A 7778-nucleotide genomic window follows, 5' to 3' on the forward strand; every position below is an offset into this window, starting at 1 on the left:
TTTGGCCTGACTTTGTTTTGTGTCCTGCTCATCATAGCCGCAATTGACGCCAAAGTTTGGTCTAGCCCCCGAGGCAGCGCTACTGACTGGAGTGTCTTTAGGCCATTCCCAAAGGGGGGACTTTAACTTGTTCTTATGCACAGTAGAATTGTAAATGGGCTAATTCATCAATGTCATGCTCATAACTGTGCCTGAACTGCAACAGGGAACTTCTGCTTTTTCTTTCCTAATCCTAACTATCATAATTTGTCCTCTATTCTTTTGTATGTTTGGCACACTCTTGTGACCAGCTATTTACGGGGTGCCTTGATAGTCGAAGCAAACCTCGTGCTGTTGAAGCTGGAGAGGTGAGCAGAGTAAGTCCGATTCCCTGTAAGGACTTTTATGTTGACATCCGCCCCTTGGCGCTCATATGACCTTTTGCAGTTGCGAGCGCAGTAAAACCTCTACTAAAACAAAAGACAACCTTGAATACGTTCAGCCGTTTTTGTGAAGATTTACAAGATTGATTGTTCAATCACATTGTTATGAAGTGGTATATGTTTAACAGCCTTATCAACACTATTAGTGGGTGGTTGGCAGGTGCTCTTGTGTGGTTTGCTTCTTCTTTCCTATCAAACGTCTATCTCCTTATCTCCCCTTCTTCTTTTTTATGTTTGTCACTCTCTTGCAACACCTTTAATCTTCTGGCGCTCATATGACCTTATGCAGTTGCGAACGCTGTAAAACCTCTACTAAAACGAAAAAACAACACTATCAGGATATTTAGAAGGCGGGGACTCTCGAGTTTAAAGTCCATCTCCGAAAAGGCTGAGCTCAATATGGGAAATTTGTGGATACATGTGGTGCTTTTCCCAGGAGGGACACAACGCTGGACTGAGCTGAGGCTCGAACCTCACACTGTGGGGCGTCACTGACTTTGTCATTTTAACAGCTAACTTTAGAGGAGCTTTTGGACCTCTTTGTTGAGCCTCAAATCGGAGGAGGAATAACTGGTCTCATTTTACAATGGCCAAATCTTCCACAGGTGGACAGATAGATGAAAGAATTGCTGTCTTATTAGATTCTCTCAGGGAAGACACTCAAAGCCGCCCTCTTCATCTTTCTCTGACACCATTTTCCCAACGAAGTGACCAAACACTTCCCAATAATCCCAAGTCCGATGTGGGTGGTTTTGCTCCTTTCCTATCAAACATCTATCGTGCTGATCTCTCCTCCTGTTTTTTGTTTGTTACTCTCTTGTAACACCTCTAATCTTCGGCACTTATTGTGTTGCAGGTGCCGTAAAACTTACTAAAACTAAACAAGTTCTATGACGACAAAGTTACATTCCTGGAGAAGAACGCCACTTTTGAACCAGAACCCAGAAAACCTTTTCGGACAGATTTTGTTCATATGCCATGTTTCTGGCATGATTATAATGTTCGCCATAACAGATTAATTTAAGATATTTATAATGACAAACGTCGAATTAGAAGACCATCCTTGAATATTTTATCAAATACTCCGAGAATTGTTTTCCCCAGAGGATCATAAAAAAATATTGCAATCATAAACAAGTGTTTCTAAAACGTATTGCTTTTTGTCATACTATTAATTTAGTTTAAAATAGAGACTTTCCGAGTAGATTTCTTCACATTGTTGATAGCTTCTGCACAACGCAAAGACAAAAGAGTTATTAACAAGTGCATACATGGCGAGTTTCATCTTTCCATGAACTAAAAAGTTTTTAAAAGGCTCATCTTCTCTCTTTGGGGCTCTAAATCAAATGAGGTAGTGCTTGATGAAGCCCACGTTGGACGCTCAATGTTAAAAACAATCAGGAAACGACAGATGCAGTTTTTGGGACACCTGAATAGTCATAAGGGTCTTGAACATCTACTGGCAAAATTGAGGCAGGAGTAGGCCCAGAACAACATACTTAAGGAACCTAAACAAATGGGTAACTGGGAAAGATCAGGGAAACGTAGCTTTTTTTAAGAGCATCCGAGCAAAGGAATGAATGGAAAACCATGATCGTCGATATCTGTCACAGATCTGGCACTGGATGATGATGATAACGTCACACCTTCTAGTTAAAATTATTACAACTGATTCTATACAGAATAAGAATCAAATATCGGGAAAAGCTATATATATATGAATAGTTTTCAATTAATTAATTCTGTTTTATTCATTGGTGAAAACGATTTAGATGCAATTTCTTTATCGCATCGAAGATCGTCAATTATAAGGCTATTATAGTAAATTACTACACCGTAGGCTACCTTGCTCACATGTATGGCTCTTTCCAACGTTTCGGTCCACAAGGAAAACCAGAGACACTAAAATATAGAGACAGGAAACGAGGCCTCGCGGTCCGTGACAACAGTGCATTTGCGAACGTGACCGCTGAGACGCGAGCTAAAAATAACCAGGCGCGGTATCGACAGCGAAGCGCGTCGCGTTTAGCCAAAGATAGTACAAGACAAGATGGGCCACTCAGCCTAAAAAGTGTCCGCAGGAAGTATGCTCTTTGCTTCAGATGGCGCTGCAGTCTGTTTTGAAGCTCTCTTTCGTTTTTCCAGAAGAAGAATAGAAATAGCACCCCCTTGCGTGCGCAGATCGACTGCTGTTCATCAGCGGTTCGGGTACGTTCAGTGCGGAGTCTTAGGTTTTTTAAATTTTAATGACCTCTCGCCCTTCATTCTAAAGTCAAATTAAACGAAGAAAACCATCTCCTTTTCCTCCGGAAGAGGTTTTTTGTCAGCGTAATCATTTTTAAAAAGCGTTCTTCCGAAATTTATTCCAAAACTTGCTAGTTTCACTTTGATTTTTAAAAACTCAAGTAGGGTAACTCTGTTCGCAAAGAGTGCGCTTTTGTGAAGAGGGCGCCACCAAATTTTGAGGACACTTTTTTAATTGGCTCAAAGAGAGAAGTGGCCCATCTTGTTATGTACTATCATTGGTTTAGCCTAGCCTAGCGAGGCCTAGGCCTTATCGAAACGCGTCGCGTCTAGCGGGGCCTAGGCCTAGCTTTCTGCGGCTTAGGCCTAGCGCAATCAGAGAACTGGCCAAGGTTGCATTTGTAAACAATGCCTCTACAATTCTATACTCTTCTGGTCTACAGAAAAGGTTACACATGTTGATGAAAACAGGACAACAGATTTTAAAATTGAATTCTAGATCTAGGCCAAGTTATAAAATAATGTCGATCTAGCATAAAACCAAAACATGTTTTGATAATGTAGACCGAAAACTAGATCTAGATCTAGAATGATCTACATCTAGATTATCTAGATTAGATCTAGATCTAGATCTAGATTCTAGAGATCTAATTATCTAGTCGACAGTGTCAGTAGTTACATAAGAAAAAAAAAGTCATCAAGACTCTAGATCTAGATTCTAGATCTATAGGTTTCCAGCATAATAAAAATATGCCTGCCTTAGCCTAAATAGATCTACATGCGTTGATCTAGATATCTAGCTTACAACATAAGCAGTTTAATTTAAGATAGCCTAATAAAGGTTAATACATTTTTACTTATTTTACTAATTAGTTACATAGCCCTGCATGGGGTCTGTGGGTAGGGAAGAGTTGGAGAGGAAAGAAAGAGAGCATGCAATAGCATATAGATCTATATATGCCTATAGGCAAGGGTGAGAAAAGGCAATACAGACTGTAGAAATAGAAAACAGATTTCGTTTTGTGTAGCCTAGCCCAGGCATATATGGATAAAAACAGGAATACAAAGCGACAGATCGAACTCACCAGAGGCCTATATACATAAACATATGCATCTTTCATGGATTAATAGCATTTTACTGAAACTGGCTCTTACAATTAAGTGGGTGAATGTGACAGTCTTTCTTAGACTGTATTGCTGTATGCATTGTCTCTTGCTGATTCTTTTGTATACTGTGTCCATACTTCTCTGTCAGGCACATAAATTTGGGACATTACAAAATTCAAGGGTGGTCCTGACAGGGTCAAGCTAGCACTTCCTTACTTAATCATAATTAATTATGTAAGCTTTGTAATTTCTTTGTTTCTTTAATTTTGTTACATGTATTCCGTAGTACATTTATTACAGCAGGACATTGTCTTCTTAGATGTCAAGGGTTTTTTTTTCTTCCACTTTTAATTTCTTCTTCAAAACTCTCACATCACATTGCAGACACTATTAGATCTTTTGTCATGGACAGGACCTGTATCCTTTGGAACTGGCCTGGAGGGAACAATAATTATTTATTTTGGAGGGTTTGGAACAGTAAACAGCATGGCCACAGCATTCTGCACTAGAATTGTTCAAGATGCAGATTTCCAAAGGCAGTAGTTCAAATTGCTCAGCGCACAATGCATTCCCATGGTACACGTATAGGTAACTTATGCTATTTTAAGAACCAAAGTCAGCCTTCCGATAATTCATTACCCACTTTTTTAAACATCAGAAATAAATTATAATTTTTTGGTAGAGGTGCGAAAAACTTAGATTGTAACACAGAGTTTTACAGCAGGCCTATACAAAAGACCGGTGCTCAAATTAAATAATACACTGTGGTGGCCCATATTCTCACGTGTGCAGTTAGATTCTAAATATTGCAAAATTCATAGATCTATACATAGAATATAGGTCTACTCATTTAGTTTCATTTCATAAAAGAGAAATATAAGTGCTTGATTGATTAGATTTAACAGTTTTTAGTGAGTACATCTACCGGAGATTTTAAAACTAAATTTTTTTGGGGATAGAGTTAAATGACATTCATCCCACATCTAGATCTAGATCTAGATCTAGTTTTCATACAATAAAGTTGAATCTTGCCTGGCATATTTGGATTGGTTTAATTCTGATGAGAAGCTTGAATTTAAAAAAAAATTAATTACTAAATAATTATGTTTCACTACTCTATCTAGATCTAGTCAGTTCTGCAGAGATGGTCCTAGTAGGCCAACTGCATTAATTAGGCCCTTACTTCTAGACCTAGACTCTAGATCTAGATTTAGTACTAGATCTAGATCTAATTGACCTGGACACTGATACTGGATCTACAATCTATCATCTAATTTAGATCTAGAGATCTAGATATCTATATCTAGATTATATCTAGAATCTAGATCTAGATCTAGATCTAGATATCTATATCTCTAGGATTCTAGATTTAGGTCTAAAGTCTAGATCTAGGTGTTCTAGATCTAGATCTAGATATAGATCTAAATCTAGATCTCTCTAGTCTAGTTAGGCCTACACAAGAGAAAAACGATATTATGTAAGGTTAATGAAAAAGTACATGTGCAAATTCTTACATTTCAGGGTCCTTTGGAAAGCTAACTAATGCTAGGTCTGGTATTTATGCGATCTTGAATTGGCACGGACGCAGACTGCCGCAAAACACCACTTACACTTGCAGGTGACTTGCGACTGCCGATAGCCGCCATTAGCTTTGTTTACCGCGCCTCGTTTCACAATCAGCTGGTGACCTGGATACGCGAAAAGAGGCTTCGTTTCCGCTCTCTATAATTAAATACTCTCTGGGAAAACTTACGTGAAATCCTGGGAAAAAAGACTGCAGTGAAATGCAGAAATTGCCAAAAACACTTTTGTTGTGTCCAAAAAATGACAATTTTTGTTGTTGATTTTCTAAGTCTCGATCTCTACTCTCAATAATTAATGACTTTTCCTTCCGAGAATCAATTTAAAAGTAGTTAGTTCAAGTGTGATAAATAATATTATAGTCATTTTCGCCTGTGCGTGTACAAAAAAAGAAGAAAAGAAGGCCTATGTTTTAAGCAATAGAAAATGACGATATCTGTGTTACTATGAAGATAAGTCAAATATTTTATTGTGAATGTCTCAATATTTTGCTTCGGACAACAATGAAGTACATTGTATTCCAATAAACTTTTATTTCATTAACATAATAACAGGCCTACGGCCTACATTTTATTTGTCCCTTGGCCTATTGCGCATTCATCATTTTTAACTCTTTGCTCAGTTATTGAAAAATCTGGGGTTGCTCAATCAAAGAGATTATAAATATAAAACGAGAGGTCTTAGCTATGACGTCACGAGTTTCGAACTTGAGAGGCGCGCGCCACTCCGGAGAGGCATAAAAGGCCAGTCGTTGCACAACAACACTTTTCAATCACAGATTATTGATACTCTGAGAAGTCTTTTTAATACTGATTTTCTTTTCATATGATTTGCCTGCCGCTAAAATGTACTAATAGGGATTTTTTGCGATTTTACCTTTAAATGAGCCAAATAATCTCCAAATAATGCAAATAGGCCATTTGCACGATTAGACCACATTATGGGTGAGTAAAATTTTGAAAATAAAATAAGATGGACTTAATGATCACTTTTAAAATAAAAACATTATTTAACTGAAATCTTTTGCTGTGTGTCCCTCAAACTGTAACGTCTAGATTTGGCATCATTGGCCACGACAAGGAACTCATATCGGACCTCTGGAATCAGGAATGTGACTGAGAAGCTGAGAAGCTTCAGCTGCAACTCTTGCACACCTTCAAGGCAGGCTCAAAGGAAAAGAACCACTGTCGATGGTATCCTTTTTCTGAACAAACTCAATAAACTCACCTTGTCTCCCTCCGCCCCTCCCCCACCCCACAAACAATACCTCAATAATAAAAAAATGTCATCTCTCTGTTAATATTTTGTAGCCCACATTTAAGTGCATATATGTTTCCCACAATCGGTCAGCAGGTGCGATATTGTGTACATTATATGATTAAACAGCAACAAAACAAAAAGAAAACTTAAAATAAAACTGAAGTAAGCTTCGAACTCTGTGAAGACATAGGCGTTGCGAGGGACGCGCAGCGTGACAACGCTGTGTCGAATCCTCTCAAAAATGGCGACAAAGCGAGCTGAGGGGGCCCGCACAACCTTTTATACCTCTTTGGGTGCTTTACTTTTCGGGTGTCCAGTGTCCAGCTCTGCAGTTATTATGTTATGTTCCAACTTCCGGTCTGGATCGACACTCTCAAGTTCTCAACACATTTTGCATGCATAAAAACTCAGAATTAGCTCTTGGCTTGATCTTGGGAAAAAGCCGATGCCGGTGTGAGTGTGAGAAGAGTTCCTAAAAAATTCTCAGGATAGCCTACTTCTTTGAGACAGACCTTGCAGCCAGGGTTCAACTTAATGTCTTGTCCCCGATTTTCCCGATGTCTGACAGCACTAGAGTATAGTCTAGTACAGTCAGTTGAGTCAGTAGATAGATTAGATCGGCGCTTTTTCGAGTTCCCACCCCGCATTTGTTATTCGCCGGTTTTGGCCCCAAGAGTAGGGGGGTTTCAGGGGGGCTTGCCCACCTGACCTAATAAAAACAAAGTGGGGGGTTTCAGGGGGGCATGGCCCCCTGAATTTTGTAACCAAACTTTAATGTTTTGCAGTTGTTAGGTTTGACATCTTAGCTTGCCGCGAATCAAACGTATATATAGAGATCTAGATCTAGAAATCTAGATCTTGATCTAGATGTAGGTCAGGCTCTATCAAATAAGGGGGGTGGGAACTACCGAAAAAGCGCCGATAGATCTACTATCACTACTAGATCTATCACTCAGTAGGCTGAGGCCTAGATCTACCTCCTACTCCTCAGTCATGCTCACAATATTCCATGCCAGCAGTTTCTGTCTGTCTCGGACACACTTTAATTAAGACTAATATAGAGAGCATGCGTCATGCTGTCACTGTCAAGAAAGGGGAAGTTTAACCCTAGTACCCTAGAAGCGCTCAGCGTTTCACCGGAAGTAACCCGCCAAAAATGCCCCG

Source organism: Aplysia californica, unplaced genomic scaffold (genome assembly GCF_000002075.1).
Source record: "Aplysia californica isolate F4 #8 unplaced genomic scaffold, AplCal3.0 scaffold00729, whole genome shotgun sequence".
Lineage (NCBI taxonomy): Eukaryota > Metazoa > Mollusca > Gastropoda > Aplysiida > Aplysiidae > Aplysia > Aplysia californica.